The 16,469-nt window shown below is 34.0% G+C and overlaps 1 pseudogene; it reads right to left on the bottom strand.

Annotated features, from left to right (window-relative positions):
- Positions 1-1,673: 1,673 nt before the first annotated feature.
- On the bottom strand, positions 1,674-3,087 carry LOC116866788 (annotated as a pseudogene).
- Positions 3,088-16,469: the final 13,382 nt, after the last annotated feature.

The following is a 16,469-nucleotide window of genomic DNA, read 5'->3' as shown; positions in this document are numbered from 1 at the left end:
GTGTTGTACTCGTCAGTCCCCTTTAGAATTGCTCTTGCTTGGTTCTCACTCCATCTGATCTCTTCTACTTTGTGCTCCATTGCTTCTCACTTAGTGGTTGATGAAAAGCAATCTGATAAGCTAATTCTTACTAAGGTTTAATTACTTAACAGCTTGATTATTAAATCTCTAAGGGTATTTGGATTTTGAATAGAGGACTATTGGATGTTGTCTTAATTCAATACAATTAATGAGGGTTTTTTTTTTCTTTTTCTTTCTTTTTCTTTTTTTTTTTTTTTTAGCAAAGAAAGACATTTTATTGGGGCAACAAAAGGCAGTAGAGAGTATTCCAGAAATACTTTGTATTTTTGAGGAATAGCAAATTCCAGGAGAAAAAAGTATTATATTTGGAGCTAAAATCCCATACATGCCACTATCTAAATTTTTACTTTAAAATTTTTACTTTTAAATTTTTTACAAAATCACTGTGTCTTTGAGTCTCAGTTTTCTCAACTTTATAATAGAAGTTATAGTAGTTATGCTGCCAAACAATGCTAAGCTGAAAGGAGAAACAGGAAGTTTTTATGAGATAAAAATTCACATTATTATTACCTCATTCAGAAAAAATTAGATTTACCTATATTAAAATCATTTTTTCTTTAAGGTTTTCTTAATTCAATAAAGTACCTATAAGAATAGGTATAAAAAGATAGTAATTAAAGAAGTTTGTCTTGAGTACAGACATATGAGTTTCCTAAATTTACCATTTGTACCTTAAAGCTTTTTTTATAAAAACATCAACAAACATGGAAAGAGGAAACTATGAATAAGAATGAATTGAGAAAGAAAATACAGTATGGCTTTAAGGATGGTTCTAGGATGAATAAAGATGCAAATTAATTATTAATTGAAAAACACAAAAGGAAAGTAAATGGGAATTTAAGTTGTGTATAGAATCAAAAGACATGAGTAAATGTAAATATATTAGTATATATGGTATAAATAGTGTATAAGAAGAAAGCTCATTATTTAAAATCCTATTGTCAAAGGTGGTATAAAAAGATACAAAATTAATGCTCTATTACAGGTAGAATACTGTGATATAATCTACCAGGAAATTTGAGAATACCAATCAAAATTTAACATGCATGTGTGACACAATTAATTATTTGTTTTTCCCCATTAAACTTTTGTTTTAATGGGTCCCAAAACTCTGTGACAGATTTTTGGTCAAGTTGTTTCCACTAAAAAGTCCAAATTTTTTTTTTTTTTAATTTTGAAAAAGATTTATCAGTTTACTTTAGAGAGAGCATGCACGCAAGCACACACACACAAGCAAGAGGGGACAGAAGGAAAGAGAATCCCAAGCAGACTTGACACTGAGCATGGAGCTCAGTGTGGGACTCATGACTCTGAGATCTTGACTCAAGCTGAAACCAAGAGTCACTCAACCAGCTGCACCACCCAGGGATCCCCTAAAACGTATGGATTCTAAAGCTAATAACCTAAAACACCACACACGCACAAAAAAACAAATGGCTCACAAAACATTCTCCTTGCCTTCTGAAGGTTTTACAATGCACTATTAACCAGTCTTTTACTATTAACCTTAGATGGCCAATTGACACAAACAGTTCTGAGACCATTCTTCTACCACTGATTAAGTCTGGGGTGAGAGGTATTGAGGATAAAATTCATTTAACTTTCTGAGCTTTCTGGGCAGACCTGGCGACGTTGCCAGCTCTAGCTGCCTTCTTGTCTATTTCTCTGATAACAACCACAGGAACCAAGCGTCTTGTGTCACGAACAGCTAAATGGCCCAGAGGAGGATAGTTAGAGAAGCTCTCAACACATAGAAGCTTAGCAGGAACCATATCAATGATGGCAGCAACACCAGATTTCAGGAACATGGGGCCATCTTCCAAGTTTTTTCCAGAATAATGATCGATCTCCTTCAGCTCAGCAAACTTGCAACCAATGTAGGCTGTGTAACTACTCAGCACACGTGCATATCCAGCACTGATTTAGCCTGGATAGTTCAGGATAATCTCCTGAGCTGTGAAGCCAGCTGCTTCCATTGGTGGGTTATTTTTGCTATCACCAGTCATATGGCCACAATGGACATTTTTGTCAGATATGTTCTTGACATTGAAGCTCACATTGTCCCAAGGAAGAGCCTCACTCAAAGCTTCATGGTGCATGTCAACAGACTTTTTACTTCAGTTGTAACATTGACTAGAGCAAAGGTGACTGCCATGCTAAGTTTAAGAACACCTGTCTCTACTCAGCCTAGGGGGACAATACCAATACCACAAATTTTGTAGACATCATGGAGGGGCAGAGGCAAAGATTTTTCAGTTGGACGAGCGGGTGGCAGAATGCAATCCAGAGCGTTGAGCAGCATGGTTCCACTGGCATTCCCATGTTTACAGGTGAATTTCCATCCCTTGAACTAAGGCATGTTAGCACTTGGCTCCAGCATGTTGTCACCATTCCAACCAGAAATTGTCACAAATACTACAGTGTTGGGGTTGTAGCCAACCTTCTTAATGTAAATTCTGACTTCTTTAATGATTTCCTCATATCTCTTCTGGCTGTTGGGTGGCTCAGTGGAATCCATTTTGTTAACACCAACAGTTAGTTGTTTTACATCCAGTGTGTAAGCCAGAAGGGGATGCTCATGGGTTTGCCCATTGTTGTAGATACCTACTTCAAATTCACCAACACCAGCAGCAACAATCAGGACAGTACAGTTAGCCTGAGATGTGCCTGTCATCATAATTTTTTTATAGTCTCTGTGTCCAGCAGCATTAATAATGGTCAGGTGGTACTTGCTGGTCTTGAATTTCCACAGGGAGTTATCACTGGTGAAACCATATTCATGTTCACTTTTAGTTTATCCAAGACCCAAACATACTTGAAGGAGTCTATTCCCATCTCAGCAGCCTCCTACTCAAATTTTTCCATAGTTCTCTCATTGACCCCACCATATTAGTAGACTAGATGACCATTAGTGGTCAACTTGCCCAAATCTAAGTGTCCAATGATGACAATGTTAATATGAGTCTCTTCCTTTCCAAATTGGTTTAGGTTTAGTGTAATTCTCATGACATCTGTGTTCTGGAAGTAAACCTTTTGCAATAAAGCTGCTTGTCTGTTTTCTTACAAGTATGTGAGGACACAGGGCAGCTTGGTTTTTAACAGTGATTATTTAGAGACAACTGAATATCAATCTGTAGAGAAATGTTTAAAACAATCTCAAAACTGAAAAGGAGAGAATGTGGCAGATAATGTGCTGGTAATAGAACAGCTACCTCAGAAAGAGCTCATGGTTTCCAGGCAGAGAAGCACTGCTTGTGAGCATGCTGAAAGAGTAGTCAACTGGACAGTCTCCATAAACAACATTTCGAAAATCATGGAAAATGAGAGAGAAAACTGTATAGATGCTTTCACTTACGTAAAAGGGGATATGTGGATTCCAGATTCAATAAACATAAGTAGGAGGGTTCTTCTACAAAATTATATCGTGAATTTTCAGATATGTATGTTGCTGATGTTTTGATATGATATTAAGACATTTTTTGTTTAAACTAATGTGATTTATTTTCTTGACAGGTTTGTTAAACTGATGGATCAAAGAAATGCCACACACAGTTTATATTTTCACTCAAGCAAGGCATTTGGCAATATCTCTCATTCTCTGGGATCACTGAGGAATAAGGACTCAATAATCACATAGGAAATATCTTTGGAATGTGAACATAGGACACAGCGACAGCATCACTGCCAGCAGAAATGGGCAGGATGTCAGCCACAGAGAGAAGAGAGGCAGTGAGGTAACAGCTACACTTTGAAAATGTCCTGCCTATTCAATGATGGGTCATTTATTTAATCTCTGTAGGCCTCAATTTTTTTCTTATGTGATTTGAGAATTAAAATATAGCTTACCTTAAGGTTGTTGGGAGAATTCAAGAGGAACTAAATGGATGGTGTTTAGTAAGATGACCAGCATCAAGTATTATGATACTAAAATGAATACATAGAAGTTGTAAGTAATTTGAAGCGTTCAGGCAGAGTTAACAGAGTTTTTTGTTTCTTATTCCACAGCAGTAGCAGCAGAGATGGAAAACCTTTGAGTTATCATAATATCATATCATATTCTAAGGAAGAAAGGAGGCTCTTTCCAAGAAGAATGACAAGCACAGGACATTCTCCTGTTGGACTAAAGAAGGTTGTAGCTGAGACACTTAAGTTATTGAATATCTATAGAAACTTGCCTTTTTCTCTAAGAGGCTTGTTATAGAACTCAGTTTTCCACTTAACATTTTCTTCAAGTACTTAAAATAAATCTTCAACATCTAAGGTAAACTCAGAATATGTGTTTCTTGTCTCCTAAGAGAGGCTAACATAATTACTAAGTAAAAATTCAAAAAGATGAGTCGTTCCAAACTAACAAAATAAACATAAAAGGGTTAAATGTATTCCTGCCATATCTTTAGGCAGGGTTCTCAGCTTCTTGTGACTTTCTTATTGTTGCTGTAGATAAAATTAGGGCTATGGTGATTTTAAATAATTTAATCAAGATAAAATGCATAGTGCAGTCATTGACTAATAATGAACAATCATGAAGATGTGGTTATCATTCTTATCAGATGAAGAAATTGGTAAACACCTAATATTTGGAACAGAAAAGAATGATTCATTTAAAAACCCTACACATTGCACTCAATGGCAAGTGCATTGTGATCCAAGAGGTTAAAAACACCATGAAACACATCATGGGATCTTTTATTGCATTAAAAAGAAGTATTGTGTTTCATTAAGAGAAATAATTGTTTTACTTTATACAGTTAAGATCATCTAGAAAATTTAGTTCTGGTAGTAATATTTCAAGAAGGACTTGAACAAATTATAAAGACGGTAAAGAAGCTGGAGCAATTAATGACTTTTGATTTGGGAAAGGGAAATATCTAAAGGGAAAAAGAATGCTAAATCTGGTATCTAAAAAATTTTCATGCTTGAAATGCATAAAAGATCAGGATTAAGTGGAGAAAGTTATAAGGATCAGATTTTGAGCAAACATGCAGACAAATATTAAGTGGATCTGTGTTGGAGTACATGGGTGGCTCAATTGGTTAAGCAACTGACCCTTGATTCTGGCTCATGTCCTGATCTCAGGGTCCTGAGATAGAGCCCCAGGTCAGGTCCTCTACTCAGAGGGGAGTCGGCTTGCCTCCAGCTCTTCCTTTTCCTCCTCCTGCTTGCACACACTCTCTTTCTCTCTCTCTGAAATAAATAAATCTTAAACAAACAAACAAACAAACAAACACAACAACAACAAAAACAAACAAAGAACAGTTGATCTGTCTGACAACTCAAGTGATGTTTTAGGGATTGGAATCTTCTTTTTTGACCAGTCTTTAGTGATCTTTAAATTTAAATTAAACAAGGGAAGGGAGTACATAGCATGCTTACAAGGTTCCCATCCCAGACCTAAGGCATATATTCTTAGCCAGCCTCTCTTCCCCATTGGACTATAGGTATCCTTTAATCTATAATCCTGATAGAATTCTTTAAATTGCATTTTAGACAACCACTGCCAATCAATTGGTGTGCCATTTCTATCTAAATGATCTATAAAGTTTTATAAATCCTAAGTTCATGATATTAATGTTTGAACTATATTTTATCACCTAGAATACAGGGCATTATGTCCTCCATTTACTTATATAAAAATAAAGGAAGTAAAATTTTCAAACAATATTGTAATGTCTATTTCTAACAATAAATGATTTTGAGATAATTCTCAAATCTCAACAGAACTACCAGATGGTATGTTTTCTAGACAAGTCATATTTATAACAATGTATTTTTACATTTTCAAATACAACATAAAGCCTAATAATAAGATCCGAATTCTGCAAATACTAGACAAATCTGCAAGTATAACATTCTTCTCTCCTAGCGAACATCCTGTGAATTCATAAATATTTACATATTACAAGTTATAATTATGTAGCACTGGGGAAAAGGGAAAATGTAACTGTATATTTATATCTATAAGAATATAAAAGAATATTCATAAATTACAAATGTGCATTGTTCTAAGAAGAGTACCTACTGAGCTTTTGTATCTTAAGGCCAATACATAAGACAAATTTCTACATCCCCCCATTAGTGGAATAAAAAATTATAATTGTAAGTTTGAATGACTATTGATTGCTTATTATAGTTTCTATTAATAGTTGTAGATGATTATGTATGAGCACATCATTGTAGGTATTTGATAATGTAGAAGGGAAAGTTCGTATTGCTACAGGGATAATCCTCCTTAAGAAACTGACAAGCATGATTATAAAAAAATACTGCAAAGTATGTATTTGCTTTGAAACAATTACCTAAAATAGTGCAGTTAAATGCTATCTAGTTCTTGCTTTTTATACCAATCAGTATTCCACAGTAAATTCTATATCATAGATTCATCTGCACACTAATAAAGTTCTGCTAAAAAAACAGAATTTTTTTAGAAATCTGTTGTGCCTGTTACTTTTGAGTTATCCCAAAGCTTTAAAAAAGTGAGAACTAGAAACTGGTTTCTACACTTCTGTATTGTTTTCTACAGAAATTATCATCATTTACATTCATATTTTTTAAATGTTCATACCCTCCTTTTCTTTCTATTTTTACCACAAAATATTCCAACAATTTAATTACTTCATAACTATATTTTTATTCATATCTCTGCAGGTACATTTATATATTAGAGTAAATTCAGCTCTTAAATAGTCTCATCTCTGAGGTTGACAGCCCTTATGTAGCAGTGACCTCCAGTCATCTGATCAAATTTTGGGTTACTTACTAGCTATAATCAAATATATTCTCATCTCTTATTTGAACAAATCATACAGAAATTGAATACAATTTTTATGAACACTAGCAATATGTTCACTTCTCTGATAATTTTGACATTAAAATTCCATCTTAATAATCCCATCCTTCAGGCTTTGCAGACTCTTAAGGTATTAAAGCAAAAATTATCCTAAGCAGTTAGATTATAATGTATTTAAAGATTAGACATTTCATGTTGAATATTAACTGCTCCACTTCCCAGGAAAAGAAAACTATGCTGATTTTCTTCTTCTATAATTTATACATTTCAAAGACCAGCTATCCAAGTTTCAAATCATATTGCAGGAAAACATTCTTAAAATGGACTTGAAATCTGCATAGATTTTCAAAGGTATATGAAATGGCATATTAATATATATTAGAAATATTTGCAATAATTATTTAACTTTATTTCAAAATAAGATACTATAGAATTATTAGCAAATTTTAGCAAATACTTCATAGACAGAAAAATAGTTAACTAAAGTGGTTAAGTTCTCTATTGAGAAAAGTAAATACCCTGTTTATAAATATAAATACCCTGTCAGGTAGTAGGTAAGATATTTATTGGTCATACTCTTTATTATGTGGAATGAGAGAAATTATAGACAAATGTGAACTAACAGATGAGAAAATGACCTATTGTAATGTTTCTCAGGCTTAAAGATAAAATAAAATATCATTTTTTTAAATCTCTGGAAATTATGTATGTGACTTGTTCATAAGTATGCAAGCCTGTCGTATATTTAATTCTCTAAAGAACAAAAATTTGAATCCATCCATTCGTACATTTCAAAAGCATTAACTTGAACAAAAGTCAACATCTTTTTTTCCTAAACCTTGTCTTGTTTTTATGACCTTATAGTTCTATGAGGTCTGACCCTTCAGTATGACCAACATTTACTCATACAGGTACTCTGTAGCACCTGAATGTTTGTGTTTTCCCCCACAAGTTAATATTTATACATTGAAGCCTAATATCCTACGTGACCTGATGATATTTGGAGATGGGCCTTTCAGAGGTGACTAGGGCTGAGGGTGCAGCCCTCATGAATGGACTACTGATCTTATAAGGGACCCCAGAGAGCTCCTTTACAACTTCTACCATGTGAGGACATGGTTAGAAGGTACCATCTACAAACCATGAAGTGGGTCTTCACCAGATGCTGCATCTGCAGCAGCGTAAACCTTGGAAAACCTCCAAAACATGAGAAATGTATTTCTTTTGTTTATAACCATCCAATTTATGGTGTTTGGTTATAGCAGCCTGAATGAAACAAGACAGAGGCTTACAAAAATAATAAAGAACATGTTTCCAAGGGCCCTTGTTTCCTGCCTCTATCACTGCTGATCAAAGGAGATTAATAAGAATGATAACTTGAATTAAAAAAAGGATAGAAATATCTACAACATATATTCTTTTGCAAAGTATATATCAATGCCATTATCCTATTTTGTACCCATTAGCAAATTACTTCTATTCACCAGGCTTTATTTTTTATCCCCCCAAAAAGATAGAAATAATAATTCCTCATGTTTTGTCTTTTTTTTTTCCTTTGCCTATTCATGTGTATGCATGCGTGTGTGACAATTGAATAGTGTGAAATCCTATTTTTATATTGCTTTAACTTTATTTCAACATTATATTGTTTGGGTTTGGGCTCCCCTAAAAGTAAATTCTAAACCTAGATTAGAGTGCAGGTTTTTTGTTTGGAAGGTCATAAAAAGAAGCACCTGCACAGCAAAGGGACCCAGAGATCGGGAGGGAAGGTATTTTAGTCTTAGTTTACTGTGTAGCAAACCACTCCAAAAGTAGAGGCTTACTACCATTTATTATATCTCACAATTCTGTGTGAGATTGGCTGCTTGGTTTTTCAGTTGGTTTCACTTGGGACTTGTCATGGATTAGTACATTGGACCTACATGAAGAGGTTTGCTGTGAGTAACAACAGGTTGAATCCTGCTGGGAATCATTGGAATATGAATATGGATAGAACTATCTCAGATTTTCCTTGCTTGAGAGGTGTAGAACATATACTTACTCTTTTTTTTTTTTTAAGATTTTATTTATTTATTTGCCAGAGAGAGAGAGAGACAGAGAGAACACAAGCTGGGAGAGAGTCAGAGGGAGAGGTAGAGGCAAGTTCCCCGGCTAAGCAAGAAGCCCCATGTGGGACATGATCCCAGGCCCCTGAGATCATGACCTAAGCTGAAAGCAGATGCTTAACCGACTGAGCCACCCAGGCATCCCAAACATCTACCAATTCTTATTGGGCTTTGTGAAAGCAATGCTTTTGCTGAAATAAATTTCCTGGCATCTGAGGTCTGCCACATAGCTGGGTGGAGGGCACAGCTCATGCAGAGAAACTGCTGTTGAAGACAGTTGCAAGAACTTGCAATGAGAAGTTGAGAGAAGGCATGAGAATAAAAAGTCCTAAGGGGATGGGAATAAGTGTATATTTGTACAGCCTATAAATATAGCAAAATGAACACTCAGACTAAGGAAGAAACTTTATCAGTTTAGTCCTTGTGTTTCTTCTCTCTATTCATATTTCCTCCCTACTCCAAATAGAATATCCACTATAGTAAATTCCATGTTAATCCTTTCTTTGGTTAAAAAAAATACATATATTTCTCCAACAGAATATGTATTTGTAAAAGCTACATTGCTTAATATTACTTATTTTGGAAATTTATATAAATGGAAACATACTGTGTGCATCTGTATGCCACATACCCATTCATTGCACATTGTTTTTTGCATTCTTATGTTTATCTTTTAAACTAAATTACATTTGTTTTATTTGTTCTGTAGTGTTTCATTATATAAATCCATTTTATTGGTGAGCAATGTTTTTGCTGAATCCCACAGAAAGTAGAAAAGCATGGATTCTTTTACCTCAGGAGGCACTAACTCCCTAGCACTTTCGAGTTTGTGTCCCCATCCCCTACAGGAAGATGCTGAAGAAGCGGGATTTCAAACTCTCCAGGGCACATTCTCTTAGGAGCCCAGGAGTAGAGACAGAGTTCACACCCTCCACAGAGTCCGTTCGGTTGTGCTTCAATACTGAAGACTTTATATTACATTATTAAATGATTGCCTGCAACAGTTTTAATAGATAATTTCTATAAAGTCAGGGGATTTTCAGTGTATTTGTAGCATGTGAACACTTTATAATAAAGGTATACACAATATCATTGAAGAGTTTTATCCATCTATTGAGAAATCTTATACTTTTTCTCATTTAAGATGTGATTATGACAAGTTACATCATTCCATTTTTAAGCTTTGAAATGACTCTGCATTTTTTGAGGTAGAAACAATTTGGATTTGATGTGTTCCACTTTTAATGGATTGCTAATATTTTAGATTATTGCTTCTATTTTCCTGAGTGGGATTAACTTCTATCTTTTTATTTTACTATAAAAGTTAAAAAAATTAATTGATCTATTTGTTTCTGCTATTAGAAAATTTGGTAGAACTCACTCTTGAATTTCTCTAAACCTCAGTATGTTCTTATGTTAAGAGCTTTTTTAACCATCTAATTTAATTTCAAAGATATGGGAATACTCATGTTTGTGTTATTTCTTAGCTCAATTTTGATAAACCATATTCTTATAAATTATCGATCATCCTATTTTTGAAGTTATATTGTAAGCCTGGTATTATCATGTTAATCTTTATATTTTCTGTAGTTATGAAAACTCTCCATTGCTAATATTATTTTTTCTTTTTAATATAACAAAGTTTGACTTTATTTAATATCTTTATAAGAATCATTTTTCACTATTGGATAATTTTAATATTTTGTTTTCCATTTTATTAACTGCTAAGATTATTTTTTATTAATTCTTTCTATTTTTCTGCATTTTAATCTGTTGCTTACTTTAAAATTTCTGAAGAAATTACTTAGTTTATTGTTTCCTAAATATTTTGTTGTTTCTAATTTAAGCTTTTAAGACAGTAACTTTTGTTCTAACAATCTGTTTTAGATATATCTTATAAATTTTAGTCATAGTATTCTTGTAGTATAATTGTTATATAATTGTCAGTATAATTACATAATCATTAGTTCAAATTAATTTCTAATGTATATTGTTGTTTTTATTAGAATCATGTTTTTTTTTTTAGGGATATGGTTTTGCTTTTCCTAGCAGAAGTGTCTTCCTATGTTATTATGTTTTAAAATCTCTATTTTAATGCCAGTGTGAGCAAATAATGTGTCCTGTATGTCGTGTAAAATTTTTAAGGTGAGCATATGTTTACTTTTTGTAAAAATTGCATGTGTTTAAAAATAGTATGTGTTATCTAATGTTTGAGTGTACTGTTCTATGAATGCCCACTTTATGATGAAGATATATTGTACCATTCAACTCTTCTATATTCTTACTCATTTTTAATCAGTTTGTGAAGTCAATTATTGAGGGACCATGGAAAGCATTTAATTTCATCTTGTAATTACATTGTTTTTCACTTTATAGATTTTAGGTTATATTATTGCGTGCATACAACTTAGAATTACCATTGCATCTATTAAATTGAATATTTTATCATCATGTAGTATCCCTCTTAATCTCTAATAATGGTTTTTGCCATGAGTCCATTTGTCTGGTGCTAATACAGTTTCCACATTTCCTTAGTAAATTGCCTGACCTGTTTATCAGTCCTTTGACTCTCAATAACCTGTGTTTTGTTTTAGGTGTGTCAAGCTTTCCTTTAACTGAAATGTTTATCCCATGTCCATTATATTTGATTATTGATATGGTGTGATTGAACTACATCATATTACTATGTGTTTTCTATTTGATTTAATATTGTGCTTTTTTTTTTAACCCCCTTTTTCTGGTCTCCTTTGTACACTTCTTTTCTCATTCAACTATTATTTTACTTTTTAGAAGTTACATGGTGGATCTTTTAGTTATTAGTTATTTGACAAGCATATTTAATCAAGTTTAAAATGAATCAATTTCTGGGGGCGCCTGGATGGCTCAGTGGGTTAAAGCCTCTGCCTTCCATTCAGGTCATGATCTCAGGGTCCTGGGATCAAGTCCCGCATCGGGCTCTCTGCTCGGCAGGGAGCCTGCTTCCTCCTCTCTCTCTCTCTGCTTGCCTCTCTGCCTACTTGTGATCTCTTTCTGTCAAATAAATAAAATCTTAAAAAAAAGAATCAATTTCTGTATATATGAATGGTATTATATATGTATCATATATATGTCATATCTCTATATATATGTGATATTTTCTAGGTATGTGATTGTATAATCTATATACATATCTGTAGATTTATTATATAGAATAGCTTCATGTGGTTATGGAAGGTAGAAGTCCCAAGATCTACAGTAAGTTAGAGACTCAGGACAACCAATGGTATAGTTCCAGCCTAAGCAGGAGGGCCAAGGTTTTAGGTGCCAGTCTCAGTCCAAAGACCTGAGAATTAAGAGAGCTAATGGCCCGAGTTCCAGTCTAATTTCAAGTCAAAGTAAAGAGAAACCTGATATCCCAGGATGGTGACAGTCTAGAAGAGAGAGTGAACTCCTTTACTTAGACTTCTGTTATTTTTAGGCATCCAACAGATTGGGTGAGGTCCATCCGCATTGGGAATAGCAATCTGCTTTACTCAGTCTACCAGTTTAAATGTTAATCTCCTTCAGAAACACCTTCACAGGCACAGCTAGAACAATGTTTCAGCAATATCTGAATCTTGTGGCCTAGTCAAGTTGATACATAAAATACCTGTGTGCTATAAGGATCTTAAAATACTCTAGATAGTATTACTCAATTCCAAACATGTGTTACTCCTGTCCATAATTTACCTATATTCTTCTTTTACCCTCAGATAAGATATTGTTGTTTTTGTTTTAAATAAACAAAGTTTGTTCAAGTTTACAAATAATACTATTCACTCATTTCTATTTCATCTGGATCATTTATCTTTAGCCTCTGATCCCTATTTTCAAACTCACACTAGTAAAATTCTCTTGGTGGTCAACTCTTTTATTTTATATTTTATACTAATATTACACACTTGTTCTTAAAACCTGTTTTTCTAGGTATATAATTAGAAACAGCAAGTTAAGCTTTTATTTTAGATTTACAGTTCTGTTCTTTCAACAAAATACGGTGCTAAACATCAAATTAATTGCCATTTTATTGTTTTACCAATGTCTTTGAAGCCGTATTATTAATAATAGTATTTAAAAATATTCTGTTTGTTTGCTGATCACTATTTAGAAAAGAATTTTGTTCTTTTATGTTGTTTAGGTTCTATTTGAATTTCTGAATTTGCAGATTTGTGTATTTCATAATTTATGAGCAATTATTTACCATAATTCATTCAGACATTGCCTCCTCCCTTCTCTCTTACTCCTTTTTAGAATTCTGGTTATGAGAATGTTTGGCCTATCTCATTCTTTCCTCCACATCTCTTAGACTCTTCCTATATTTCTTCTTCTGTATATCTCTTGACTACATTCCAGGTCATTTTCACACTATTTCTTTCTTCACTGGATCTAATCTGCCCCTTTAATAGCTTATATTAGTTATAATTTTTTGTAAAAAACCCTATAATCTTTTAATTTTTGTTTGGATCATGCAAATTTTCAAATTTTGATGTTATTTCCTTAGACATATGTTGCATAAAATTGTTTTATAACCCATGTCTGATAATTACAATATTTGAAGTATTTACTAGTATCTTTTGTGTTGCCTCCTTTCGATACTAGTTCTCATTCGTAGTATTCTATTTGTGTGTGTATGTGTGTGTAAGGTGTTTTTATGATTATTGACTGATATTTCCTTTGACATTTTATCTTGTACAGTGTTTTTCATGTGGGTTGAAATTGAGTTCCAATATCTATTTTCACAATGCCATTCCCGTGGGAGCACCACCATCTTAAGGTCATTTTAAATTCAATTATTTACTTGAGATTTTCAGGATGTGAATCATGAATCCAGAAAACAAAGCTGTCTGAGGACCAGTTTAAGATCAGGAATACTATGGGAATAGTATTTCCCCTGCAAGCCAGTGTCAAATTGGAGAGAGGTAACTCTGACTTGCTGACTTCAAGATTGTGTTACTTCTTATCCCTCCTTCTCATCCAAGTGTGACGCTTTGGGCCCCGGATTTATGTTCAAGTATCCTATTGGACTCCCTTCCTCAGCTGGTCTCTAGGATATCTATTCCATTTCAGCTCCCAATCAACAATAAAGTGGAAACATAAGAGCTCCAGGATTTGACAGAAGCCCTCAGGATGAAATCGAACTTTGGTACATATCTGTCATCCAGGATTCCTACATTAGTTTCATAGTTTAGCTTTGTAGTTTCCTTCCCTTGATGCCAGCTTAAAGATGCATTTAAAAAAGAAAATTCATATTCATTATACAAAAATTTAGCTGGATGGAAGGGCTACCTACCAAGGTCAAGAAAGAAAAACTGGAACAACATCACTTATTTTTATGCAAAGAATTCAATATAAGGAATTGGCTAGAGAGGCTCTGGAGTACAAATGAAGCAAAATAGAAACACCAAGGCAATGTGGAGATGAAAAATACAGGAAAGAGCTGACAGGTTCAGGATTGGAGAACAAAGAGTAGATGGTGGAGTTATTAGAACTTAGAAATTTGGAGCAGTGGCTCCACAGAACTGAGACTCTTCTCTTTGAGGAAGGGAGGCTGCCTGGCTAAAACTGTGTCTTGGAAGCTCTGAGTAAGACCCTAAGGAGTTATAACCACTATGAGGATCCCTAAAAAGAGTATGATCTAAGAGGCGAGTACTTTGTAGCTGGTTCTTGTGCATGAGAAGCCCCAGGAGGCTCTCCACAGAGCTGAGAATCAGATGAGAAGGGACTGCCATCCAGCAAGTGCTGGTATTTTTGAAGGAAGAGAATAAACTGAGTGTGTGTGGTGTGTGTAGGGGTGGTGGAGGAAGTCCTGGAATCTAGAAGTAACTGAACTGCCAAGATAAAGAGCAATGGCTATCATCATATTAACAGGAACAGGAAGCAAATAGCGGGAAGCACATTTTCTCTCTTGTCCAGGCTTCTAGAAAGGCTTGAGAAAACCTAACAAGAATCCATTGGATTTGCAGAAATGGGATTGTAGAATCTCATTCCTAGCCCTAGTATACAAAAGTGTCAATTTAAAGCCGGGAAATAATAATCTGATTAATAACACAAAATACTTTCTATACTGTAGGAAAAGAACATGTGTTAGTTGCATTTCCATTGTCATTCTTTTCTAAGTATGTGTCCAAGTACATTGATTAGATGAATCTGACGAGAAACAAAGTTATGAAAATGTGAATCGGTGAAATCATTCCACTGAATAAGCATATAATTCATGTAATTCCCAAGAATTTTAACCTATAATTCTCCATGCCACTGTTTCTCACTATCATAGTATGGTTTTTCTGTCATCACCAGAAGAGAAATACAACCAGAAGTGGAGGAACCAACTCTGCTCTGTTAAGTCAGAAACATGGCTTGCTTACTCCTCTACCCTAAGGCAGTTATCAGTAAGAGGTAACCCGCCTTCACAGATTCAGGTCTGGGCAATAACACTTAGGAAGTCTTGGAAGCATCATATGCTGCTATTAGTTTAGTGTCTCTTGTCTATGATTCAGGCACACAAACGTCCCAGGAGAACTTGAGTGATGTCTGAAATACTTACCTTTCTTCTATTCTCTCCAAACATGTGTATTCTAATACAAAAGAACTTAATTTTTTATATCCATTCTAATCTTTTCTCTGTTAAATAATGAGCCTCCATTGATTATAGGGAGACAGAAAGTAATAGGGGTTTTTTGTTGTTGTAATTTGCAACTACATTTTTACTGTATTCGAAGATGGTACAACCCCGAGATGGTGAAATGACAACACCACTTCTCTTAATTTCCAGGAAGGCTCAAAGCCAGACATTTTCTATAGAGGACAAAGCCTGCTTAATATTCAAAAAAATATATTTCCTCCAGGATAGGAAGCATTTTCTGTATCATTCCATGTGTTGATGAGTGTTTGGACGTTCTAAATCCAAGTGTATCTTTATGTCTTACCAGGAATAGTCACAAAGATTTATTGACAATTGAAATTTATGAAAACCAGTATATATCTCAGCTTACCTATTAAAGGAGTTTTATGATATTATAAACATACATATTTGAAGCAAAAAATCATTTTATGCCTTTCGTGATTGGTACCACTGTAAAATTTTGAAGTTTTATTTATTTCAAGTTTAATGCAGTATAAAAAAAGTTTTCTACAAATGTGGAATCAATTCACTCAATATATATTCAAAATACAATCTATTTCAAACAGGTTTCACTAAATAGGATGTGACATTAAGCATAAATTCATTTGAAATAAAAAAAATTCAGCTTAAGTGCATAATTAGCCCTCCAGAAATTGTGTGTCTTATTATAAGCATTTTTCTATCATCTCTTGTGTCAGGAAATAAGCAATTACTTTAAAATATCAGGGTGAATTTTAGTATATGTGCTGCTGAAGCGAGTGCTATTAGGGTGAATTTTGTAAACTCTCAGTATTTCTACATATTAAGTCTCAGAAGAAACTCGGGCATTGCATATGAACTATAACTACATAAAAGG

This window comes from Lontra canadensis, unplaced genomic scaffold (genome assembly GCF_010015895.1).
Source record: "Lontra canadensis isolate GAN:19392208 unplaced genomic scaffold, GSC_riverotter_1.0 scaffold11, whole genome shotgun sequence".
NCBI lineage: Eukaryota > Metazoa > Chordata > Mammalia > Carnivora > Mustelidae > Lontra > Lontra canadensis.
Note: the sequence above shows the minus strand (reverse complement) of the source record. Positions and strands in the feature narration are given on the sequence as shown.